Source organism: Neofelis nebulosa, chromosome 6 (assembly GCF_028018385.1).
Source record: "Neofelis nebulosa isolate mNeoNeb1 chromosome 6, mNeoNeb1.pri, whole genome shotgun sequence".
Taxonomy (NCBI): domain Eukaryota; kingdom Metazoa; phylum Chordata; class Mammalia; order Carnivora; family Felidae; genus Neofelis; species Neofelis nebulosa.
Window position 1 is genome coordinate 44,061,971 of NC_080787.1, and position 26,890 is coordinate 44,088,860.

The 26,890-nt window shown below is 43.8% G+C and overlaps 1 protein-coding gene across 15 annotated transcripts in view; it reads right to left on the reverse strand.

Annotated features, from left to right (window-relative positions):
* TRERF1 (transcriptional regulating factor 1) overlaps positions 1-25,238 on the reverse strand; it is a 228,946-nt gene extending 203,708 nt beyond the window's left edge. For 3 of the 15 annotated variants that reach the window (XM_058733957.1, XM_058733960.1, XM_058733949.1), the window contains exons 1-2: positions 4,723-4,904; positions 4,219-4,300 (exon numbers count right to left, since the gene is read on the reverse strand). The gene's annotated coding sequence lies outside the window, so the exon portion shown is untranslated. Of the gene's footprint in view, positions 1-4,218; positions 4,301-4,567; positions 4,643-4,722; positions 4,906-4,930; positions 5,079-5,155; positions 5,204-5,533; positions 5,777-25,159 lie in introns of those variants that run through there. The other 12 variants (XM_058733964.1, XM_058733961.1, XM_058733959.1 and 9 more) reach the window with 9 other exon arrangements.
* Between the last annotated feature and the right edge of the window lie 1,652 nt (positions 25,239-26,890).

Genomic DNA, 26,890 nt, shown 5'->3' on the forward strand with positions numbered 1-26,890 from the left:
TCCACATAGGCTCCCCACCGCCTGGTGCTCTCTGACAAACCTAAGAGTGCCTGTTCTAGGCTACTTTAGCTGAGTAAGTCCAGGTCACTGTTCCCTGGGATTTCATCAAAGCACTTATCACATTTTGCAATATATATTTCTGTACACGTCTGCCACCCCCTCTGGGCTGTAAGCTAGGGGTGGGGTGGGGGAAGGGAAGAGGGAGTTGATGACGTCTGTTTTAATTATCAACCTATTCCCAGAACCTTAAGCCAGTGCCTAGCACATAGGACGTGCTCAGTAAGTAGCTGCTGAATGTACTAAACTAGATCCGGTTACGGCATGAAAATAAGTAATTGTTATCTTCTAGAAGCCCAGAGTTATCACTGCCATTTAGGCCCACAGGTTCTTTTTCCCCTTCCTCTCCATCAAAAAAAAAAAATTTTTTTTAGTGTCGCTGCACCAAGAGCCCAATAGCTGGCCATACCCACCCATCCCCAGCTTGTTGTCTTCGAGGAGGAAAAAACAAAAAGCATCCTTTTCCTCAGCAAACCCAGATTAACCAGACGACCTTACAAGCAGATACCATAAGTACTTAGAAATTCTTTAAAAAAAAAAATATCACAAGGTCTTTTTGTTATGCATTTTCTTTAACCCAGATGAAAAGATTTATTAAGAGAGCCACGGGGATCACACTTGTTACCAGGACCGTACTATTCCTTAAAATGCCACAGCATCTTCATTGACAAGCTTATGCCAATAACCACTCTTGTCAGCTACTCTTGTCGCCCTCTCCCCACAAAAAAAATCAACTATGTTTTACTTTCCCCTTTATTTCTCTGGTTCCCCTCCAACATGCAAATTCAGAAATATTATTAATCCACAAGATCCCAGCTGATTCTAATCCTCCCTTCTCCCTAAATCACACAGTTTTATGAGGTCATAAATAAAATGAGCTGAATTCAACGGCTTTTAGAGAACAACCAGCATCCATTTGTACTGCCTGGGGTCTGAGCCACGTGTCTGGATCCTCACTTTTCATGTCAATGTTCAAAGTCAATAAAAACATCAAGAGCTTTCCCCCCCCCCCAAAAAAAAATGCCCATGGTGAAATACAGAATATCCTAGAAATTACAGTATTACAATATCATCATCATGAACTCTATCACAAACATATGACCAAATCCCAATTACCCACATGTGAATTCTCCACAGAAAGTGGATAAAGCCACACTCAGCTTCCTGGTGTCCCACTCTTCCCCAAGCCTACCTCCTCCTGTGGCCTGGGAATAACAGTTCAATTAACCTTGGACTTGACCAAGCATAATTAGACAGGTAAACCAGCTGGCTGGAGGGGAAACTTCCAAGATTAACTGAAATTATTTTGGGTGCCTGGGATTATGTGCCCCACGCTCTATTAGCACATATAATTGGGAAACAACCGTGCACTTTTTTTTTTTCTGAAGACAGTGGCAGACTTTCATGAAAGTATTTCCTTGTGTTTGGTGGTCAAAATTACCAGGCTACTCAAGAGTCCTTTTTGGAATGCCAAGGTGCAAATCCACTCTCTCCATGAGAAGACAAAAACAGAAGTTAATCAACTCGTCCTAGTCCGTGAAGCAATTTGGCCGTTGGCCCAGGAAGAGCCTGTCGAGACCTCTTGAGACCTCTCTCCACAAGATCCAAGTCACAGAAATTTCAGAGATGGAAGAAACTCATGGACAGAATCTGCATTTTTAAGACAAAAAGTCCGAAACCCAGAAATGGCTAGAAACTGATACCCTCCCCACTTTTCTTTATAGTGACATCCCCCCCCACCTGAAAAGTTCTTCGTCACTTTACAAATATTGTAAACTGGGCCAACTACCGAATGCAAGACAATTTTAACACTTTCTGATCAATCAACTTGAAGGAGAACCCTTATACTTTCCAAAAAAAATCAATGCTTTTGGTCATTCTGACCAACTATCAGAGGAGGAGAAAAAGAATCTTCTAAATAAGCTTTGTTTCTGTGGCCACACATTTTATTATATAAGCAGCAGCCCCCTCTTTTACAATGAAAGCTCTTACCTCAATAAAAACCACAGGCCCAAGTGAGTTAAAGGAGGCAAAACTGAGTACTTTCCACACAGTTCATAGAACAACTGTTTTCACAGCAAGCTCACATAAATGCTATGTGATATTAACACATGCCTGCTATGTGGAAGCCTGCTTACCAAGCTGTGAAAAGACCCATGTTCACTATGGAACCTGCAAAATTAATATTCTCAATGCCCATAAAGCAGAAGGGAAATGTTGGGTGTTTTTTTTTTGTTGTTTGTTTTTTTTTGAGATGTCAAGCTGGCTTCTAAACAATCCCTTGGCGAAAATGGACATGCCTAAAAGGGCGGGGCCCAAAGAGGCGTGTCACTCCCAGTATCAATTCCTATAAATCAAATCGTGACAATCACCACAATATTTTAAAAAGAATGAATTATGATTCATAGGCCTTCAAACCTTTATTACCAGGAGAACATTCTCAGCAAAAGAGGGGAAAAAAAGCTACTGAGACTTGATTAATGGCCAAAGCAAGACAATAAAATAAATCTCATAAACGTAGGGGGAAAAAAAAAACCTGAATGAGTGCTCTAGGCTTCAAGGGTAGGCATGTAAATAATTCTACTACCCTGGGATAAATACACATAAAGATTTTGTTTACCCTTCCAGCATATACACCATTCTGGCTAAGATTTTCAGCAGAGAAAACTAACAGCAAATTTGTTCAACTAATGCCCAGTTAGGAATATTTGGTAAGTGGCAATAATACCTAATTCCCAACGAACTCAGCTCTCAAGCTGCCAGATTCTCAATCTGGAAATCGGATGACGAGAAGGAAAGAAGAAAAGCACTGTCCAGGACATCAGTAACACGGAGAGGAATTTTTTTTTTTTAAACTCACTTTTTCCCCTGCTACAATTGAGCCTGTCTACAGAACTGCACAAAGCTTAACCAACTTTAGTCAACCACACACCTAGCATTTACTCCCTGACCCTACTAAACATGCCTGGGTTTGAATCCCTGGTGCTAAAATTACCCTGGCGAAGTGAAAATTCCCAGCATAATCAAGGTACCTGACAGCCAAAACCTACAACTTCTCTGCAGAAACCAGCAGGCTGAAAATCAGGAAAAGAGAAGCAAGAAGCCAAGACTGATGGTTAACTGGTTAAGCGCAGAGTAGTGCCTGTTAGTCTTACAGTGGGCATCAAAAAACCACATTTTCCATCACCAGATTGCTTTCTTGAAACGGTAAATGATGCAGAAGGTCGGTACCAACTGAGACAACTTAAAACTCCTTTCTCAAAGCTCTCCTCCATGGCCTGCTAAAAAGTGAACCCAGCCGGCTTTTGGGAGGCATTTTTGAAAAAACTCTTCGGCCATCCCTGGATCCATCATTCCTAAGCATCACCTCCATCCATGTACTTCACAAGACAGCCCAGGCCAGGCTGTTAGCAAACCCGCTTCAACACTTCACTTGCCAAAGCCGTGTCTAGTCTGGGGAAGAGTTTCCACAAGCTGGCTCTAACAGACGAGTCCAAGGCACACGGAGGAACCAGAAGTCATTTTCTTTAACCTAAGGATGGCAGGCGCACATGCTCCATCCAGCCCAATGCTGGACGCTGCCCGCCAGGTGCTCTTGGCCTCCGCCAGTGAATACGTGGTTTTGTGTTGTTCTTCAATATCTATTTCTTCAGCCCACCAGGAGTAACTTCCCAGTCTCCCAAACTGAAGTTAGGGAGTGAAGGGGCAAGTCTACCCCTTTACACATTTCTTTCGTCCTGGTGGCCACTGTAACTTGGGGGAGTACCCAGCCCCCAAAGAGCCTACAAGCGCATATACATACATATATGCATCATGTCAAAAACCCCCAAAGGCACATCCCTAGGGTCCTGCGGTTTCTTGGCTGGAAGAATGAAGGCTTTATAACATCACAACCTCCAACTGCGAGCCCCACCACCACCACCCTTTAAGCGGGGGCTGCCAATTATAACGCCCACCTCAGCCCTCCCCCTTGGCAAGGATGCTGGACAGCCCGCAGAGGGAAGAGCGAAGAAGGGAAGCAGAAAGAAGGCCCTGCTAACATACTGAAAGTAAAGAAGTGGGGCGGGGGGGGGGGAGACTTTTCCCTCCCCTCCCCCGTCTTCTCACGGAGCATCCCCCAACTAATTTTTTTAAATGAAACTTAATAAGCTTCTTGCCTACCTTGGCTGTTTCTGCAACAAGTGCATGGGCAATCCGACAAGACCAGACTCCGCTTGGGGGATGAGATGGGGGGCGAGCAGAGCTGATGGAGTAATTTCAATATTAATTTATGTCAGAGCCGCCTTCTCGAAGCGCTACTCACTTACAGTACTGCCCTCAGCCTGTAAACAAATATCGCTCCGCCAGGAAACATACTCCCCAGATGCAAGCCCCTTCCCCAGCAGGGAACAGGGCCCTGCGCCGCCCCCACCCCACCCCCAACAGCAAGCTCCCTCACCCCGGGGAGGAAGCTCCGGGTTCCTAAAGCACCAACCCACCACCTCCGCCACCACCCCAGCAAGAAACTTACTCGGTCCGTCTACGCCTCCACCCTCCCTTCAGGAAATCTACTCTCCATATGCATTCAGCCTCCCCGCAGGAAATCTGCTCCCCCCTCCCCCCTTCTATATACATGCACCCCTCCCTCTCCTCCTCCCCACGCGCCCTCCCCAACCAGAAACTTACTAGCGTGCAAGCGTGCAGGCTCTCCTGATCCTGGAAACTTACTCCCAGATACAGCGCCCGCCAGCCCCCTTTCCCGGCCCTGCTCCCCTTCCAGCCCTCCGCGGCAAGCAACTCCAAACTCTCCGCATCCAGCCACTCTCCCTCCCCGGTGGAAATTTGCAGCGCGGGGCCGCGCGCGTGCATCCACCCTCCCCTTCAGGAAACTTACTCCCCATCTGCATGCACCGCCTCTCAGCCATCGCTTAGAGGGAAGGGGGTGTGCTAGGGAGACAGAAATACATATGTATCTCTCGCCCCTCCCCCGGCCGCAGCCCACTCGGGGCCGAGCCGCGGTAACCTGGCCTTACCTTTTGCATTGCTCCCCACCCTCGCCCCCTCCCTTAACCTTCCTTATCCGCTCCCCGGCGCCCCCCTTTTTTCACCCATTACCCACCCCTAGCAACCGTTCCCAAGCTCCTCTCGGCCTTTTTTTTTTTTTTAATCCAGGATGCAAATTCCTCCCCTGTCAGCAAATCGACTGTCAAATTATTTTCTTGCAAAAGGAGAAAGGCGGGGTGGGGGGGGGGGAGCAGAAGAAAAAGGGGGAGGGCGGGGGAAGGGAGCGAGGGACAGAGGAGGGGAGAGATATCCCTCCGCAGAGCTGGGTCTGGCCGCGGGCGGGGAAGCAGGAAGTAAGGTGTCCAGCGCCGCGGCCGGCGGGTCCTCCGCCGCGGCCCCCACCCGCGCCCCCTGTCCCTCCGGGCGCCGCGCTTCGGCGGGCGCGGGCAGCCTGGCGCATTGTTCGCAACCTCCCCGGCGATGCGCAGCCGACCTTATTTGTGTGCTCTGCATTTGCGTGAGGTTGCACCTTTTGTAGGCTGGCGAGACTCTGGGCGAGGATGGGGCGGGGGACGCGGACCGAGTTGCGGCCCCGCGCGGGACCTGTCAGCCCCGGGGTGTGGCGGACTCTCCGGCGTGACCGGAAAATCGAGGCCCGGGAGAAGGCGGCGTGGCCGGGAAGCTGCCGCCTTAGACCCGGACCAGTGCAGGATTGCTTCCTGCGTAGCCGTCCCGGTTATTGTAACGCGCTTTGCAATTTAACGACGGGGGTTGGGGGGGGGGGGAGGGTTCACTTAATTTTTTAAGGGGTTGCAAAGATACTAAGGTTTAGGTGGAGTGCGGGGAGAGGGCCCGTGCCGACCCCCACTACACCCAGGCTCGGCGGGGCTGGGAGAGGGGCTGGGGCTCCCGGGAAGGGGCTGGAGGTTCGCGAAGCGCGCGGCTCCATCCCTCCGCCCCGATGGGGGCGGGGAGGGGGTGCTGCAGACGGCGCTGGAAACGCAGCTCTCTGGGGAGGGGTCTCCATCTCCGCGGCTCTGCAGGCCGGGGAGGGAGGTTGCCTAGGAGAGGAGCCGGGGCCGAGAGGGGAGGGGAGGGGGCGCGGGTGCCTCGGCGGCGCGCGCTCGCCCCTCCTCGCGCGCCATGACTGTGGAACGTGGTGCCGGGGAGGAGGGACGGTCGCCGGGGGCCGCCCGGGGCTGTTCGGCATTGGTGCGGAAACCCGAGCCGGGAGTCGCTCCTCGCGCTGTCTCCTCCTCCTCCTCCTCTGCGGGGGAAACCGCTGCACCCAAACCGAGAGCAGCTGCGAGCAGGGGGCAGGGCGCGGGCTGAAAGGCGAGCCTAGGGTTCAAACCTCGGCGGCGCCAGGGGGGGCGAGAGCGGGACGGCCCCCGGGTCCCGCAAAGGCGCGGCCGCCCGTCGGCCCGGCGCGGGACCCCAGCGTTTCCAGGCTTCTCTCCCGGTCCGAGGGAACGTGAACCAAAGGTGGCCGGCTAAACAGACCACCTCGAGTCGGGTCTGAGACATCTGTCTCTTGAAGGGCCCACAACACAAGAGAGTAGTTTTTGCTCAAGGGAAAGTTAAACCATGCTTTTTTTCAGTGTGGGGAAATTGTTGCGTCCCTTCCCCTTAAAATCTCGCGCAGCATAAGTAAGGTGCTCCCGCTACCCGGACCTTCACCACTGTCCCCCACCCCCACCCCCACCCCCACTCGGGCGCTGGGTGGGGACAGGGCGGGGGAAGGCTATATGGGAGCTTAAAGCATGAGGTCATGGGCGGAGGAGGCTGCTGCCAAAAGCGGCCGAGGTTTGTGTGTATTTTCAGGGGTAACGGTTCTTTAGCAATGGTAAGCTCTCCCGCCTAACCCTACCAGTTCTGAGGCTCCTGGACCAGAGAACCCCCGCAAGAATAGGGGGCTCTGGGCTATTTCACTCGATAAGCTTTGGGCCGGTGCCCAGCCCTCCTTTATGGGGTCCTTCCATAGAAGCAAAGAAAGCTGACGGACAGCGCAGTGTCGCGGGGACGGAGAAAGGCTTCAGATGCTCGGTCGCTGCTCCCACCCCCCCGCCCTCCCGCCCTTACTTCGGTCCTCGGTCTCTTACAACCAACCCGACTGCTTTCTGTGATAGCCTGCTTCTCCCCTCCCACCCATTCTCTAGCGGCCAGAGGAGTCTCTAAAACTCCTATCTACACTCCTTCAAAACCTTCCCAATTGCTCTTAGAATAAAGGCAAGCTCTGAAGCCCCTGCGTGATTTCGCCTCTACGGACCTCTCCACTCTCCCAGCCCCTCCTCTGTACTGTAAGCCGGGTGGTGCTTCTTTGTTCTGCCTGGGGCGGGGGGGGGGGGGGGGGGGCGCGATTTCTAACCCTTACCCCTCCATCGCTTATTACTAACTCCTGCTAGACCTTTAGGACTCCACTGCACTGTCACTACCTCCAAGAAGCCTTGTTGAGCACACAGTCTCATCTCTAACACCCTCAAGGGAGAAAGACGCTCCCTAGGACACCCCTCCCTCTCCCTCCAGCCCAGCTGCAGCCGGAGCTGGCCCCAGTGACAGCCCTTTTCCTAGTGGAGGAAGAATAGCTAAGCTTGAGCGCCATCACTGCCTGGGGGCCTGACATCTTGGACGGAGTTAGCTGGGACAGAACCTCCAAACATTACCTGTTAACCTTAAGAGACCTGGAAAAAGCAGCGCACCTCGACACCCCAACCCCAGCACATACCCGTACATGTAATGCAAGGAGAGGTCTTTCCATCTAAAACTCCCCTGTCCCTCCCACCTCCGCCCCCGCCCCCACAGACAAACCTGAAGCTAAGAGAGAGTAAGTAAATTAATTGCCCAGGGTCAGAAATTCACACTCTGGCCTTTCCTGCTCCTAAACCGGAAGATGCAGAAAAGGAAGGGTTTGGAATTTGGGACCCAAGGAATTGCTGCTACACAACCAGCCATGCTTGAGTCACCTTCAAAGACCCCTGCATGCTTTGGCCACTACCAACAGAGAGGTAGTATTGCCTCATGGTTAGTCCAGGCTCTGACCTTGAACAAGTTACTTAACTTCACTTGATTCCGTTTCTTTGCCTGTAGCATTGGGATAATGGTGTCTACGGTGTAGTGCTGTGAGTTTTAAATGAGTTAATATATGTAAAGGCCTTAGAACAATGGCTAGACAAGTTCTTGATTATGGGTGGGATTATGTGCCTCTTCCCTTCCCAAGGAGTCTAGAAAATCAGGTTCCCAGAATCTTCACTTATTTAACCATCAAAAATAATCTATGGCTCAAGGAACTCGAAAACACTGCTAGATGCACAGATGACACATGCAAAGACGTTATTTAGCCAATAGGCTCAACCCACAACAATTCATATGCTTGAAGACAATCCACGGGGTGGATAACCCCAAATCTGTAAACTGTGGTCCTGGACTCTTAGAGTGAGAATCTGAGGGAGGATAACTAAAATCAAAATGTCACCTTGGATCTTTGAAATCAGAGTCAGGCTGAAATAGTCCTAATCCTGGTGCAAAGCCCACCTTGTATGACCTAAGGCCTCCTAGGGCTGCAAAAAAAATGTGAGCGCATTCTTATTCTCATCAGATCCTAGTCTTACCATTCTCCGTGTTTACCCCTATAATAAGAGATTGTTTTTTAATGCATTCACATGGTTCCAAATTCAAATAAACATTGAGAAGTCTCCATCCCACCCTGTCTGACACCCACTGTTTTTCCCTCTGTGGAGGTAGCCAGGGTTAGCCTTCAGAAGACATGTTTAACTGTTTTCCAGCTGAGGCCTTCAGAGAACCCTTTGGATGCCTATTGAAGTCTTTCTGTCCAGGGCTCCCTTCTCCAATCCAGGCAGAATGGCTACCCCACTCCCATCCTACGCCAACCCCACTTCAACTTCAATCCTAAACAATTTGTGTTAATAGTGATGAACTACGTTTCCTGAGCTACCAACAAAAAAACAAACACTCTGGTTCTTTCTCCTCCTGTACACTAATAATAATCACCGAGGTTTACTGAGGGCTTTCTATGTGCCAAGTGCTGTGCTAAGTACTAGACATGTACAAGCCTATTTAATCAGCCCCAAACCGTCATTATCCTTACTTTACAAATGCAGACAGAAATGGAGGTTCAGGTTACATAACCTGCTCCAATTCGCAGCCAGGCCAGCCTAGCCCAAACCCTCTCTCCTAACCACTAGGCCTCTTGCCTCTCTGCAGCACAGGGAAAGTTCTGGTAGCCTGAAAGGGAAGGACTGGAATGGACTCTTTTTTGGACTTTGTCAGCCCTTAATTCAAATTTTGGGTCTGGCTCTATCAGCAGTGAGACCTCGAGGAGGTTTCTTAACGTCTCTGAGCCCCAGTTCACCCATCTGTGAACCAGAAACAAACGTGTTTCATCGGTTTAATGTGAAGATCAAATGCATGTAGATAATGGCTTTTAAAATGCCTAGTAAACCAAATGCAGTGTTTAGATCTTGTGTGGCTCTGATGTGAATAAACCAGTAGTTAAAAAGACATTGTTGAGATGGGGAATTAAAATGTGGACTTGATATAAATGTTGAGAGATTATCAAGGTGATATGATATATGTAGGTATCATAGATATGTGAAATAGATATTATAGATGTGATAATGGCAATGTGGTTATGTTTCTCCTTTAGTTCTTATCTATTAGAGATGCATAATGAAGGATTTGGGGTGAGTGTAAGTTGAGGACTTATTTTCAAATACTCCAGCCCCCTCACCCCAAAAAGAGGGGATAAATAAAACAAAATTAGTGAAATATGGATAATTGTTGAAGCTCTTTATTATACTGTTTCCCCTATTTCTGTTGAATGCTTGAAATACTTCAAATCGATTTGAAATAAATTTAAAAGTGAAATCATTGTCTTCTAAAACATTAAAAATTTAAGATTATCAGACATAGTCAATTACTATGAATTGTTAATAATTATAAAATGTTCTAAGCTATGGAAATACAGTACCGGCTTGGAGTATAGTACATGCAAAATGGCAATTTTAGTACTATGAGACATTCGGGACCGGTCTTACCTGCCTTTGGGAGGTAAGCTGGCAGGGGGGGTAGGATGATGGGAATGGAATGAACACTGCAGAGGGCGAGGTGAACAAGTAATTGTTCAGGACCCATTCAACCATACAGAAGACAATGTACGGGAAGGTAAATGGGCAGAGGAATGGGTAACAGAGGAACAGGCAAATTTAAATTGGGGGTAGATTTTCCCCTAAAATATACATCTGCACAGAGCCACTTCAAAATTGAATGAATTAGGAATCAGATGCACTAGGCAAAATCCTCAACTCCCTACTTACCAGTTCTGTTACCCCGCACGGAACTGTGGATCTAAGTTCTCTCCTTTGCAGTTTGGGTGCAAGACCTCTCCTGCCCCTTCCACTGTCCAGACTGAAAGTCTAGGGAATGCTATTGGCTTCCACAAGAAAAGGATCATATCTGAGGCCACGCTGCTTAGTTGCCTATCTCAAGAACAGATCAGAGCTCAATAGAAATGGAAATGTATCCAACTCATAACCAAATAAAATGTTTTAGGCCCAGTGAACATTTGTTTATTGTTCTAGGAGTCTTTTGTGTGTGTGTGTGTGTGTGTGTGTGTGTGTGTGTGTATGTGTGCGTGCTCCGGATTTCAAACAGCTGGAATTATGTTTACATGTGACCCCGTTTTGAAATAAAAGTTTGTCTTCTTTGAGAGAAAATTTGCATTTCAGAGAAAAGATGAGACAATATATGTGGTAACTCTTTGAAGAAGGGAACCCTTCTGGATAATATGTTCCTTTATATTAAAGGTAGCTGGTGAGGAAAACTTCTTAAAAGCTGGAAAAACTGGAGGTATGGATAAATAGGGGAGAAGCATATACCACTATGCTTCCTGCTCTATCCAAGGCTGCAGGGTGAAGTCTCTGGAGGCAACATGACCAAGTCAAGGGACCATGTGTGCTCTAGGGATGAGTGAAGGATGTAAGGTTGTAATGCAGTTGTTGACGGAGGCTCAGTGGTGAAGGCAAGTTAAAGCAATGAAACAATACGGTTGTAGGCTGTTACTCAGGCTCATTTCTTTATCCTCCTTAAATCTGTAACAACCCAATGGGGCGCCTGGGTGGCGCAGTCGGTTGAGCGTCCGACTTCGGCCAGGTCACCGATCTCGCGGTCCGTGGGTTCGAGCCCCGCGTCGGGTTCTGGGCTGATGGCTCGGAGCCTGGAGCCTGTTTCCGATTCTGTGTCTCCCTGTCTCTCTGCCCCTCCCCCGTTCATGCTCTGTCTCTCTCTGTCCCAAAAATAAATTAAAAACCGTTGAAAAAAAAATTTAAAAAAAAAAAAAAAAAAAAAAAAAATCTGTAACAACCCAAGCAGTGAAAGCAAAAAATCATGGCACAGAAGGGCTTATGGGGCTCCCATTTGAAAACCAATAAGATAGCATAAGTCACTTCAACCCCCAAGTCTGTTAAGGATGGTGTTGACAGAGCAGACCTTACTCAAGACAGGAGGCTAACTGGTGTTTGTGTAGTAATGCTAAGAGATTGCTATCTCAGGCAACTTTCTGGCCAGAGAGAGAAAATACGTTCCAGGCTATGAGATGGTCCTCAGTTTAAGTCCTAGTTCCAAGAGAAGGAAAAAAAAAAAAAAAAAAGCTAGTATATTTAGTAGATTCTGAATACAATACAAAAAACAAAGAGGGACTAACTCTGGAAACCACTGCTAAAAATCCCCGCCCCTGCCCAGAAGTCATGCTGAGGAGTCACACATTTCAGCTCTGGTGTTAGTACACGGGTGGTGCTCAAGGGCTGTGGCGGCCCAGGATGCTTCCCAAATGGGTGGCTTTGTTAGCTGTTGAGGGCAAGGAAGGGAGAGAGAGATTAACTGAATTTCCTAGGGGGATGCAAATCTATTAAAAAGTTTTACATTGCACCACGGGGCAATTTAAATGTAAGTATAGATAACAGCTACTTTTCCAGAACCCCTATAGGAACCACAATTTTAAGAGGGAGAGCAAGAACCCATGAGTCCTGGCAGGAAACACAGGGGCTCGAACTCAACAAACTGCGAGATCGTGACCTGAGCAGAAGTCGGACTCTCAACTGACTGAGCCATACAGGAGCCCCTGAAATTCTTTGTAATTTTTAAACAAAGGGTCCTACATTTTCATTTTTGCGCTGGGCCTCACAAATTATGTAGCCAGTCCTGTGTGCAGGGTTAAGGGAAACCAGCAAGGGAAGGTATTGTACCAGAGGACTAAAAGCGTGTGGAGCCTTTAACCATCCTTAAGACAGAAAGGGCAAAAAAGAGAACTATCTGGCATAGAGAAAGAGCTGTTAGTGAAGTTGTGGCTGTGGCTGTAGCTGTAGGAGAAGATCACACAATAGAAGCGAAGACCTTTGGTAGAAGAACAGCCATAGTCAACCCATAACCTGCAGAGAAGGAGGCAGGTGAATAGATACCCCGACTTCCCTCTGCTCCTCCCCTCTGATCTCTTGCGTGTGCCTCCCTTTGGTTGAACCCTACGGGAAACCAGAGGTTCTGGGAGCCCATTGACAAAATCAGTGAATGTTGGCCTGCCAGGGCACGAGGAACACTGGGGAAAAAATAAGAGCTAGTCTGGAAAGGGCCAAGAATATCCAGCTCAGGACTTTTACCTGAAATCTACAAGATCAGGGTTAAGAGTCAACAAAAGGGAAATATCACAAACAATGAACTTCAGTGAAGGAATTTAAATTTTTAAAGGATGGTCATTTGGTATGCATTATGCACAGGTTTTTACAAGCTCTCAAAAGAAAAACAAGATATTTAAGAATTTTCGAGAAAAGAGGCTTGGGTGGTTAAAGGAAGCATCATTAACCATCATCAAACCTGAGATTTCAAAATTTTTGAGAAGCACTGGCGGCCAAAATTCAAATTTTGCCGCTGACGCCTCACTCCCTTTACTCTTTTTTTCCTCCGCCCTTAGGTCAACATCACAACAAAAAGGTCCTTTGACAGGCAAAGCATCTCGCAAGTTGCTAGAGCCACTAGGGCAACCGAAGAGAATATAATCCAAAAAAGGATTTTGGTATAATTAAGTATTCGTAGATACCTTTTACATATGAGGAACATCGAAAAACTCCTACAAAGGGCAAAGGGAGTACATTATGTTGATTCGTATCTCTTGCAAATACTTAATTCCTCTGAACATTTTAGAGTATCTGGGTCACTTTCAAAAAAAGTACATATCACAGATTAATTTGAATCCCATTCAGAGTTCCTAACTATTCAGAAATGGACTAAACTTAATTCCTCCATTATAATTTCCATGAAAAACCAAGATTCTGCTACAAATGCGAGTAAGATTACAGGGACACGCTTCATCTTTTTCCAAATTTGAGGCAAAAGTCACAGAATATAAAATCAATCATCTTGAAGTGTACGATTCAATGGCATTTAATACATTCACTATATTGGATCATCATCACCTCTGTCTAGTTCCAAAACATTTTTATCACCCCAAGGAGACCCACAGTAACCAGTAAGTAGTCAGTCCCTAGTCTCCCCTCCCCCAGCCCCTGGCAACCACTAATCTGCCTTCTGTCTCTAGATTTATCTACTGTGCATTTTTCACGTAAATGGAATCATACACTATGTGACCTTTATCTGTCTGGTTCTTTCACTTAGCATAATGTTTTTGAGCCTCATCCGTATGGTAGTATATGTCGGTCCTCTATTCCTTTTTTATAGCTGGATACAATTCCATTGCATGGATATACAACATTTTGTTTATGCATTCATCAGTTGGTGGACATTTAGGTTGTTTCCACCTTTTGGCAATTGTGAATAGTGCTGCTATGAACATGAGGGTGCGTGTACTTCTTTGAATACCTGTTTTCAATTCTTTAGGGTACACACGTTAAAGTGGGATCGGTGGGTCGTATGGGAATTCTATGTTTAACTCTTTGAGGAGTTGCCAAACTGTTTACACTAAATCTTTTTAAGGGAACTCACTGCTGGAAATCCCTTTAGAAGCACTCATTTACAATCGCTTGAAATCATACTTAGAGCAGCGAAGTCCATTCTTGTCTACAAAATAAAATACGGTCCAAACAAAATCTCTATTTGGGAGATCCTGTAGTTAGAAATTGACTTGAGTTCTTATAATGTATTTAAGTTATTAGTTTAAAAAAGTAATAATACGTGCTTGTGAGACATTCTTAAAAAACACCAAGAGGCCCCTAGGTGTAGGCTTTCTTTTCTTTTTTAAATTAACAGATAGCTTGGGGCGCCTGGGTGTCTCAGTCGGTTGAGCATCCGACTTTGGCTCAGGTCGTGATCTCACAGCTCTGTGAGTTCGAGCCCTGCATCGGGTTCTGTGCTGACGGCTCAGAGCCTGCAGCCTGCTTCCGATTCTGTGTCTCCCTCTCTCTCTGCCCCTAACCCACTCGCATTCTGTCTCTGTCTCTCTCAAAAATAATAAAATAAAACATTAAAAAAAAAACCAGATAGCAAAATTGACGTGTGTGTGTGTGTGTGAGAGAGAGAGAGACAGACAGACAGACAGACAGAGAGAAAGAGAGAGATCAGGGTACAGACAGTTCCGTTATCCACGCCAAAATCCCCCCGCCCCGTGCTATTCCGTGAGTCACATTCTCCCCCCCCCAATCCCTAACCCCTGGCAATCACTGATTTGTTCTCTATCACTCCTTTACTTTGCCTTTTTCCCAAATGTCATATAAATGGAATCACATAGTACATAATCTTTTGAGGCTGACTTCTTTCATGCCACATAATGTCTTTGAGACTCATTCATGCTGCTGCATATAATAGCTCCTTTTTATTGCTAAATAGTATTCATATTATACTAGCAAAAGTAAATATCACTATATAGTATTTTAATGCTAAGGAGTATGAATGTACACAGTTAATACACCCATTGAAGGACCTTTGGGTTGTCTCCTGTGTTTGGCAATGGTTTGGAATAAAGCTGATATAAACATTGCTGTGCAGGTTTTTGGGTAAACATAAGATTCATTTGTCTAAGGTAAATATTTAGGAGAGGGATCATTGGACCATATGGTAACTATGTGTTTAACTTTATAAGAAACAGGTAAATTGTTTTCCTAAGTACCAAATATATTCCCACCAGCAATGAATGAGAGTTTTAGCTGTAGTTACTGTTTTTTCCCATTCTTAATAGGTATATGATAGTATCTCATCATGGTTTAGGGGCACCGGGTGGCTCAGTTTTGTTGAGTGTCTCACTCTTGATTTTGGCTCAGGTCATGATCCCAGGGTTGATCTCAGGTCACGAGCCCCATGTTCGATTCTGCACTGAGCATGGAGCCTGCTTGAGACCCTCCCTCTCTCTCTTTCTCTCTCTCTCCCTCTGTCCCTCTCCCCCACTCACCACGTATTCCCTCTCTAAAATTAAAAAAAAAAAAAAGTTTTAAATAGTATCTCATCATGTTTTAATTAGCTTTTTCTTAATGGCTAATGATGTTGACCATGTTTTCATGTGTTTATTTTCCTCATACAAATTCACTTTGGTAAAGTGGCTACATGTTTAAGGCTTTTGCCTCTTGCCTTTTTAAACATCTAACAAACTACATATTTTACCTATTTATTTTACTTACTGTCTGTCTCCTCTATTAAAATGTAAATTCCAGGGGTGCCTGGGTGGCTCAGTTGGTTAAGCGTCCAACTCTTGATTTTTGCTCAGGTCATGATTACACAGTTCCTGAGTTCAAACCCTGCGTTGGGCTCTGTGCTAGATCAACACAGAGCCTGCTTGAAATTTTCCCTCTCTCTGTCTCTCTCTCTCTGCCTCTCTGTGACTCATGCTCTCTCTCTCTCTCTAAAACAAACAAAAAAAACCCTCAAAAATATGTAAGTTCCATGAGAGCAGGCATTGTGGTCTGTGCTGTTCATCGCTCTAACAGCTATAACTTAAGGTGCTTGTAACTTGCAGTATCTTATCCCCTGTAACAGTGCTTCACACATAGTAGATATCTAACGAATATCTATTGAATGAACAAACTAACACTTGTTGAGTATTTACTAAGTGTCAAGTGGCATTCCAAAAACATCATAATGCTATCAGATCTGTTGTTTTTGTTGTCATTTAATTACTTTATTAATAATTTTTATTTCTTCTTTGCAAGTCTTGTTCAACAAACACACCAAGTGGTTACTATATGTTGTGTCAGTTACTGTGCTAGGATTTAGGGATAAAGCGAAAGCTACCATTAAGAGACAGGTTGATATTGTAAGGTAAGGAAGGCACTGTGATAAAGATATATATGCACAGGAACCTGTCAAAGCACCGGGGAGGAAAACCAAAATCAGATGTAAGGCTCAAGGAGAGCTTTCTGGAAGAGCTGATCACTTGAATAATCTTAAGCAAATAAAATGCTTGGCTTATACTTATCCCATACTATTAAGCAGACTTAAATTGTAAAATTAGTTTTGCTCCCACTTATAGTGATATAAATTATCCAGGAAGCACTATACTTTTTTTTTTCAGATATATTTATTTCTGAGAGAGAGCGCAAGCTGGGAAGGGGTAAAGAGAGAGGGGAACAGAAGATCCAAAGCAAGTTCTGCGCTGACAACCGTGGGCTCAAACTCACGAGCTGTGTGAGATCATTACTTGCGCGGAACTCGGTCACTCAACTGACGGAGTCACCCAGGTGCCCTGGAATGGAAGCACTTTTTTTTTTTAATTTAATGTTTATTTATTTTTGAGAGAGGGGCAAACAAAGCACAAACAGGGGAGGGGCAGAGAGAGAGGGAGACACAGAACCTGAAGCAGGCTCCAGGCTCTGAGCTGTCAGCACAGAGCCCCACGCAGGCCTCGAACCCCACTAACCGTGAATCACGATCTGGGCAGAAGTCAGACCCTTAGCGACTGAGCCACCCAGGCGCCCCCTGGAAGGACCATATTTTAAGACATTGGAAAAAATCAAACAAAAGGCATTGTCATTGTTTCCTATCACAGTAGGTACCTTACTTTAAAGATCATAAGATCTCAACTCTAACAAGATGGTTTCCTCGAGCTTTTTTTTTTTTTTTAGTTGGGTTTTTTGTTTTCCTACCATTGAATTTTGAGAGTTTTGTTGCATATGTGATTTGAAAATATTTTCCCCCTGTCTATACCTTTTCATTCTTCTAGTTTCTTTAGCAAAGCAAAAGCTTTTCATTTTAATAAAGTCCAATTTAACAATTTTTCTCTTAGGGTTTTGGTGTCACATCTAAGAAAGCTGCCCCTAATTTCAAGTCAAGAACATTTCCACTATATTTTCTTCTAAAAGTTTTATAGTTTTCACTTTTACATCTATGATCCATTTTTGAGTTAATTTCTTTTATTTTTAATGTTTATTTATTTTTGAGAGAGAGAGAGAAAACGCACGAGTGGAGAGGGGCAGAGAGAGAGAAGGAGACACAGAATCCCAAGCAGGGTCTAGGCTCCAAGCTGTCAGCACAGAGCCCAAGGCGGGGCTTGAACCCACAAACCATAAGATCATGACCTGAGCTGAAGTCGGACACTTAACTGAGTCATTCAGGTGCCCCATTTTTTAGTTTATTTCTATATCAAGTATGAGATTGAAGTCGATTTTTTTAAATTTTAAGTAGGCTCCATGCCCAACACGTGGCTCAAACTTGCAACCCCGAGATCAAGAGTCGTATGTTCTACCAGCTGAGCCAGACAAGCTCTTGAGGTCAAGATTTCTTAGGGCTTTTTTGTGGGATACTTTTGCATATGGGTGTTCAGTTGTCCCAATACCATATATTGAAGACTCTCCCTTGTCCATTGAATTGCTTTTGGGTTTTTTTGGGTTTTTTTTTTTCAACGTTTTTTATTTATTTTTGGGACAGAGAGAGACAGAGCATGAACGGGGGAGGGGCAGAGAGAGAGGGAGACACAGAATCGGAAACAGGCTCCAGGCTCCGAGCCATCAGCCCAGAGCCTGACGCGGGGCTCGAACTCACGGACTGCGAGATCGTGACTGGCTGAAGTCGGACGCTTAACCGACTGCGCCACCCAGGCGCCCCTCCATTGAATTGCTTTTGTACCTTTGTCAACAATCCACATTTTGTCAATTGCTGGACATCCTATTCTGTTCCATTGATCTAGGCCTTCATCCCTCCACTGACACCACACTGTCTTAATTACTCTTGCTTTACAGTAAGTCCTAAAATCAGGTACACTGATTCTTCCCACTTTATCATTTTTTTCAAAATTGTTTTGGCTAATGTACAGCATAGGAAATATAGTCAATAATATTGTAATAACTGGGGCAACTGGATGGCTCGGTTGGGGGTTCGACTTCAGCTTGGTTGGGTGTTCGACCTCAGCTCAGGTCATGATATGACAATTCATGAGTTCGAGCCCCGCGTCAGGCTCTGTGCTGACAGCTCAGAGCCTGGAGCCTGCTTCGGATTCTATGTCTCCCTCTCTCCCTGTCCCTCTCCCACTCATGCTGTCTCTCTCTCTCTCAAAAATAAATAAAACATTTAAAAATTTTTAAAAATATATTGTAATAACTTTTTGACAGTTGGTCACTAGATTTATCATGGGGATCATTTCATAACATATAAAAATATCGAATCACCATGACGTGCACCTGAAAATAATGATATTAAATGTCAATTATACTTCAATAAAAAAATTTGTTTTGGGGGCACCTGGGTGGCTCAGTCGGTTAAGCGGTCAACTTCGGCTCAGGTCATGATCTCACGGTCCGTGAGTTCGAGCCCCGCGTCGGGCTCTGTGCTGACCACTCAGAGCCTGGAGCCTGTTTCAGATTCTGTGTCTCCCTCTCTCTGACCCTCCCCCCTTCATGCTCTGTCTCTCCCTGTCTCAAAAATAAACGTTAAAAAAAATTTATAAAAAAAAAAAAATTTGTTTTGGCTATTCCGGCCCCTTTGCCTTTCCAAACAAATTTTAGAATCAGCTTGTCTGTATCTGCAGAAATCCTATTGGAATATTTATTGGAATTACATTACATCTATAGGTTTACCTGGAAAAAATGATGTTTAACTAAATCAAGTATTCTAACCCATGAACACAGTATGTCTCCATTTATTATGTCCTTTCGTTTCTTTCCTCAGTGTTTATAATTGTCAGCATACAGATCCTGTATAAGTTTTGTTAGATTTATACCTAAATATTTTTTTAAAAATTTTAAATGAAGAGTGCTTGGGTGGCTCAATTGGTTAAGCGTCCGACTTCAGCTCAGGTCATAATCTCATGGTTCATGAGTTCAAGCCCCACATGAGGCTCTGTGCTGGCAGCTCAGAGCCTGGAGCCTGCTTGGGATTCTGTGTCTCCCTCTTTCTCTGTCCCTCCCCCGCTCGTGCTCTGTCTCTCTCTCTCACACACACAAAAATAAACATTAAAAAATTTTTTTAATTTTTTAAATGATATATATTTTTAAAATTTTAGTTTCCAGATTATTCATTGTAATACATAGAAATATCCTTTTTTGTGTGTGTGAGTTGACTTCATACCCTGTGGTTGTGCTTAATTTGTTTATCAGGACATATTTTTGTAGATTCCTTGGGATTCTCTACAGGACATCATGTCACTTGCGTATAGGCACATATCCTTTCTTTCTAATTAACATTCATTTTATTTTCTTCCTCTGTCTTATTTTACTGACTAGGACTTTCAGTACTATATCAAATAGGAATAATGAGAGAGGACGTCCTTGCTTTGTTCCAGATCTTAAAGGAAAGCATTCAGTCTTTCACCATTAGGCACGATGTTAGCTATAGATATTCTGCAGATTTCCTTTATCAAGTTAAAATTCCCTTTTATTTCTAGATTGCTGAGAGTTTTTATCATGAATAGATGCTGGATGTTTTCAAATACTTTTTCTGCATTATTTGATATGCTTTTGTCAATTTTTCTCTTTTTAATATAGTGAATTACATTGATTGATTTTTAAATTTGGAACCAGCCTTGCATTCCCAGGATAAACCCTACCTGGTCATGCAGTATTACTGTTTGTATATATTACTGGATTTGATTATCTACTATTTTCATGAGGATTTTTGTGTACTTTTCATGAGGGATATTGGTCTATAGTTTTCTTGCACTGTCTTGGTCTAGTTTTGGTATCAAGGCAATTCTAGCATCATAAAATAAGTTAGGAAGTGTTCCCTACTCTCCCATTTTCTGGAAGAGATTGCATAAGATTGGTGTTATTTGTACTTTCAAAGTTGGATAGAATTCACCAGTGAAAACATCTGGGCCTGAAGAGGTTTTTTGTTTGTCTGGTTAAAGTTTATTTATTTTGAGAGAGAGAGTGACAGAGTATGAGCAGGGGAGGGGCAGAGAGAGAGGAAGAGAGAGAATCCCAAGCAGACTCCATACTCTCAGCCCAGAGCCCAACATGGGGCTTGATCCCACAAACCCTGAGATCCCACAAACCCTGAGATCATGACCTGAGCCAAAATAGAGTTGGTCACTTAACTGACTGACCCACCCAAGTGCCCCATTTGTTTGTTTTAAGATTTTAACTTATGGATTCAATTTCTTTAATATATATGTTACCCATTTCTTCTTAGGTGAGTTTTGGAAGTCTGTGGCTTTATAAAAAAAAAAACAAAACAGATTTAATTTATTTTTTTTAATTTTTTTTAACGTTTATTTATTTTGAGACAGAGAGAGACAGAGCATGAATGGGGGAGGGGCAGAGAGAGAGGGAGACACAGAATCTGAAACAGGCTCCAGGCTCCGAGCCATCAGCCCAGAGCCCAACGCGGGGCTCGAACTCACGGACCACGAGATCGTGACCTGAGCTGAAGTCGGACGCTTAACCGACTGAGCCACCCAGGCACCCCAAAGTAGATTTTATTTTTAAGTAATCTCTACACCTAACATGGAGCTTTGACCCACAACCCTTTCTTTTAAAAAAGATTTTAGGGGTGCCTGGGTGGCTCAGTCGGTTAAGCATCTGACTTCGGCTCAGGTCATGAGCTCACAGTTTGTGGGTTTGAGCCCCACGTCAGACTCAGAGCCTGGAGCCTGCTTTGGATCTTGTGTCTCCCTCTCTCTCTGCCCCTCACTTGCTCACACTCTGTCTCTCTCTGTCTCTCAAAAATAAAAAAAAATTAAAACCTAATGTTAAAAATTTTTTGAAATGAAAAAATTTCATTTTTTAATGTTTATTTATTTTGACAGAGAGAGAGAGGGAGAGAGAGAATCCCAAGCAGGCTCTACACTGTCAGCACAGAGCCCAACATGGGGATCTGTCTCATGAATCATGAGATCATGACTCAACCAACTGAGCCACCCAGGCACCCTAAAAAAGATTTTATTTTTAAGTAATCCCTAACAACAACAGGAAGCTTGAACCCACGACCCCAAGATCAAGAGTCACATGCTCTACTGATTGAGCCAGCCAGGCACCCCAGAAGTTTGTGGCTTTTAAGGAAATGGTCCATTTCATCTAAGTTACTGAATTTATGTAGGTAGAGCCGTTCATGATATTTCTTTTTACTATCTGTGGGGCTATAGTAATATTCCCTCTTCCATTACTGATATTATCAATTTGTGTTTTTTTTTTAAATTGTCAGTATGACTAGAGCTTATTAATTGAATTCATCTCTTCATAGACCCAGGCTTTGATTTCATTGATTTTTCTGTTGTTTTCTGTTTTCAACGTCATTGATTTCTCATCTTTATGATTTCCTTCCTTCTGCTTACATTGTGTTTATTGCACTCTTCTTACTTTCTTAAGATGGAAGTTCATTCTGTTGATTTGAGAACTTTTTTCTTTTCTAATACAAGCTTTTTAAATTTATAAACATTATAAGCATTTATAAACATTATACATTCCCCTTTAGGCACTGCTTTAACCTCATCCCACAAATTTTTATGTGCTGTGTTTTCCTTTTTGTTCAGTCAAAGATACTTTAAAATATCTTTTGGGACTTTCTCTTCAATCCGTAGGTATACTTAGGTGTACGTTAATTTCCAAGAGTGTGGAGATTTACTGGTTATCTTTCTGTTGTTGATTTCTAGTTCAATTTCATTATGGTTCTATAAAGAGAACATACTTTATATGATTTAAATTCTTCGAAACTTGTTGAATTTTGTTTTATGACCCAGGATGCGGTCTGTCTTGATGAAGTACTTACAAAGAACGTGTATTCTGCTGTTATCAGGTGGAATACTTTATAAATGTCTATTAGATCCAGTTGTTTGATAGTGTAACTCAACTCCTCTATATCCCTGCTGATTTTCTGTCTAGCTGTATCATTTATTAATGAGAGAGGAGTAGGGGCGCCTGTCGCCCCTAGTAGGGTGGCTCAGTCGGTTGAGCGTCCAGCTTCGGCTCAGGTCATGATCTCGCGGTCCATGAGTTCGAACCCCGCATCGGGCCCTGTGCTGACGGCTCGGAGCCTGGAGCCTGCTGTGGATTCTGTGTCTCCCTCTCTCTCTGTTCCACCCCTGCTCATGCTCTGTCTCTCTCACTCTCAAAAATGAATAAACGTTTAAAAAAATTTTTTTAATAAATAAATACATACATACATACATACATGAGAGAGGAGTAGTGAAATCTCCAGTTACAATTGTACATTTGTTTGTATTTTTGCTTCATGTGTCTTGAAGCCCAGTGGTTTGATGTATATACACTTAGGATTATTATGTCTTCTTGACAATTTGACCCATTTATTATTATGTAATGTCCCTCTTCATACTTGTTAATTTTTCTTGCTTTAAAGCCTACTTTTTCTAACTTTTTATATATTTGAATGTATATTTACCATTTTACTGTTTGTTTTCTGATTTTTGTTCTTCTGTTTCCCCTTCCTTATTTCTTTTTGATTATGTGAATCATCTGATGAAATATATATTAGAACTTTAGATATGCCTTCATGAATCCCTGAGGTTCTGTTCATTTTTTTCTTTTTTTCTCTCTGTTGTTAAGATTGAATCATTTTATTGATTTATCTTTAAGTTTGTAGACTCTTTCCTCTGTCATCTCTATTCTTCTATTGAGGTCATCTGATAAATTTTTATTTTAGTTATTATATTTTTCATTAAAAATCTTTCCATTCATTTCTTCTTTATATCTTTGCTGAGATGTTCTTTGTACCATTTGTTTCAAGAATGTTCATCTGTGCTTCTTTGAGCACTGTTATAATAGCTGTTTAAAAGCCTTGGAGCACCTGGGTGGATCAATAGATTAAGCATCTGACTCTTTTTTTTTTTTTTTTTTTAATTTATCTTAGAGACAGAGACAGAATGCAAGCAGGGGAGGGGCAGAGAGAGAGGGAAACAGGGAAACAGAGGATCCAAAGCAGGCTCCAGGCTCTGAGCTGTCAGCACAGAGCCCGATGTGGGGCTCGAACCCATGAACCATGAGATCATGACCTGAGCCAAAGTTGGATGCTTAACCGACTAAGCCACCCAGGCGCCCCTCATTAAACGTCCCACACTTGATCTCCGCTCAGGTCATAGTCTCATGCTTCATGAGTCTGAGCTCCACATCAGACTCTGTGCTAACAGAGTGGAGCCTGCTTGAGATTCTCTGTCTCCTTCTCTCTCTGCCCCTCTCCTGCTCTCTCTCTCTCTCAAAAATAAACATTAAGAAAAGTCTTTGTCTCATTGTTACATCTATATCTCCCTAGAGTTGGTGTCTGTTGATTGTTTTTTCCCCTTATTAGTTGAGATTTTCCTCATTCTTTGTATGCTAATTGATGTTGGATTATATCTGGGACATTTCTAAGACTAAAAAACAGGAGGCTTCAAAAATTAGGATTGATTAGTACGCCTTTAAGGCTTAACTGAATTCTGTAACATCATTATAAACCAGTAGAATATAAGAGAGGATTGGGCATACTTAAAAAAAGAAAAACAACCACACATACACTACATATGTACACAAAGGTTCATGTTGAACTCTCGCTTTTTAGCAAATTAGTAAGAGTATTGCTTTTTTTAAAGCAATAATTATTGTACTGATATGCAAGTTAAAATACTGGTTAAAATATTTAGATGTCTTTTAATGTTTATTTATTTTGAGAGAGAGAGAGAGAGAGAGAGAGAGAAGGAGTGAGGAAGAGGCAGAGAGAGAGGGAGAGAGAGAGAATCTCAAGCAGGCTCTGAGCTGTCAGCACAGAGCCCCATAGAGGGCCCCATCTCACGACCATGTGATCATGACCTAAGCTGAAACCAAGATTCCCACCCTTAACCTACTGAACCATCCAGGCACCCCTAAAATATATTTTGATAGCTGAGCCCCTTTCCACTAGGCCCATGTTACCACAGCTTCTCCTTCAGGAAACCCCAAACCTGTCTTTTATCTAGCCTACCCACCTCTGTTCCAGGGCTGTGGTTGAAGAGTGTTCTGGTTAGCCAACAGCAATGCCTACAGGTCATTAAATATTTGGAATATCACCTCCACTGCTACCTTATATTTGTACAGCATTTTATAGTTTACAAAAGATGTTTACATATATTGTCTGAGTTAAGCTTCATGCTAACTCAGAGATCAGTAAGGAAGTACTATGACCATCAGAAAACATCTTAATGATAAAATTAACACATGATTAGTGTGGCAAATGGATTACTATTGGAGAACTCTAGGCTCAGAAAGATGACTTATCCAAATCGCATGGTTATAGGAGTTAGAGTCTAAATCTCTCACAGCTCTGAGAATGATACATGTCTTTTTTTTTTTTTTCAAATGTTTCTTTATTTTTGAGAAAGACAGAGCCCATAAGTGAGGGGGGAGAAGGGGAGAGAAAGAGGAGGAGAGAGAGAAGTGGACAGAAGATCCGAAGAGGGCTCGGCACTGAGAGGGGAGAGACCTACATGGGGGCTCGAACTCAGAAACCATGAAATCATGACCTGAACCGAGAGCAGACGCTTAACCCACTGAGCCACCCAGGCGGCCCAAGAAAGAGAAATGTCTTCAGTGCCCGGTTGGAGGGAGGAAGATTTCACACCGGGCTGGGTACATCTAGGAAAGCAATTGCAGGAAGGAGGTACTGTGCTGTGTACTGAGGGAACGGTGCATCCAGTAGGCAGAGAACAGCAAGGTTCTCTTACTCAGCATGTGTGAAACGTGGCCCAAATGTAGTAAAATATCCCATTTCCACCAACCTTTCAAGACTCCTTCTCTGGCGGTACTGGAACTGAACGTCCCCAAGGTTTGGTCACAGAGGGCCCCTGGGTGGGCCTCTCCTCTATTACATTGCTTCTCAATCCTTGAATAGAAGGTGAGGAAGTCTTAAATATTATTCGCAGCTCCTCAGCTACTTTGCCAAGTCCACAAGGCTTATCCAAGGCGGGAATGGTGTTCTAAGTCTAAACATGGCAACCGTAGCCCTACAGTTCTTTGGGTACCTAATAAAAAATTAGATACAGGACTTTGGAAAGAGCTCTGTGAGGGTCCAGAAGCCTTAACTTCATCAGCTTCACAGTGCAGCTGGCCTTGAACAATACAGGGGTTGGCTGAAAATCCACGTGTAACTTTCAACTCCCCCAAAACGTACCTACTAATAGCCTATTCTGGACAAGAGGTGTTATTGATGACATAAATTGTCAATTAACCCGTATTTTGTATGTTACATGTATTGTGTACTGTAACCTTGTAATAAAGTAAGCTAGGGAAAATAAAATGTTAAGAAAATCCTAAGGAAGAGAAAATACACTTACTGTACTGTAAAAACATGCACGTATTATGTGGACTTTCGGATTTAAACCCGTGTTGTTTAAGGGTCAACTGTATACATACCTGTGCTTAACAGTAGTGACAAATCTTATAAAAGGAGGAGAAATTATTCAACTAAATCACACCGAAGTATTTTTCACTGTATATTCACCTCTGCTTGACAGTAATTTTAAAAATCAGCTAAAAGAGGGGAGCCTGAGTGGCTCAGTCTGTTAAGCATCCAACTTGAGCTCAGGTCATGATCTCAAGGTCCATGAATTGGAGCCCCACATCGGGCTCTGTGCTGACAGCTCGGAGCCTGGAGCCTGCTTCGGATTCTGTCTCTCTCTCTCTCTCTGCCCCTCCCCTGCTCGTGCTCTTTCTCTCTGTCTCTCAAAAATGAATAAATGTCAAAAAAAAATTATTTTTAACTGCTAAAAGAAACTATCCCATTAACAGCCAATTAATTCATAGGAGATTATTTTTTTAAATAGTACCTGTGCTTCCAGGCTGTTTTTTTCCCCCTCCCCAGTAATTTTTAAACAGTTTTACTGAGATCTAGTTGACATGCAATAAACTGCTCATACCTGAAGCATACAATCTAACTTTTCAAATATGCATATACCTACGAAAGCATCAAGGTAATGAATATATCCATTACCCTCAAAAGTTTCTTTGTGCCCCTTTGTAATTCTACCATCCAGCCCCTCCTCTGCCTCATTTTTTTTCATATATTTTAATCTACTTTCTTAGTTGTTTAAGGCAGAAGGATACATTTGATCCCTGTTATTTTATCTTGTTCAGAGTAGACATCTCCAGGCGTTTTCTTAACAGAGAGAAAAATGTTAATCCAAATATGAAGGGGTGAGGAGATGCTCCTTCAGAGTAAGTATGGTTTTGAACAGAGAATGTAATTTTTTTTTTAATGTTTTATTTATTTTTGGGAGAGAGAGGGAGGGAGACACAGAATCCAAAGCAGGCTCTGGGCTCTGAGCTGTCAACACAGAGCCTGACAGGGGGCTCGAACCCAAGAACCACGAGATCATGACCTGAGCCCAAGTCAAACGCTTAACCGACTGAGCCACCCAGGTGCCCCTTGAACAGAGAATCTAGAAGACAGACAATCCAAGAGAAGTCTCTGATCTTAAGAGCAAAGGTAAAGAACACGCCTAAGAATTATG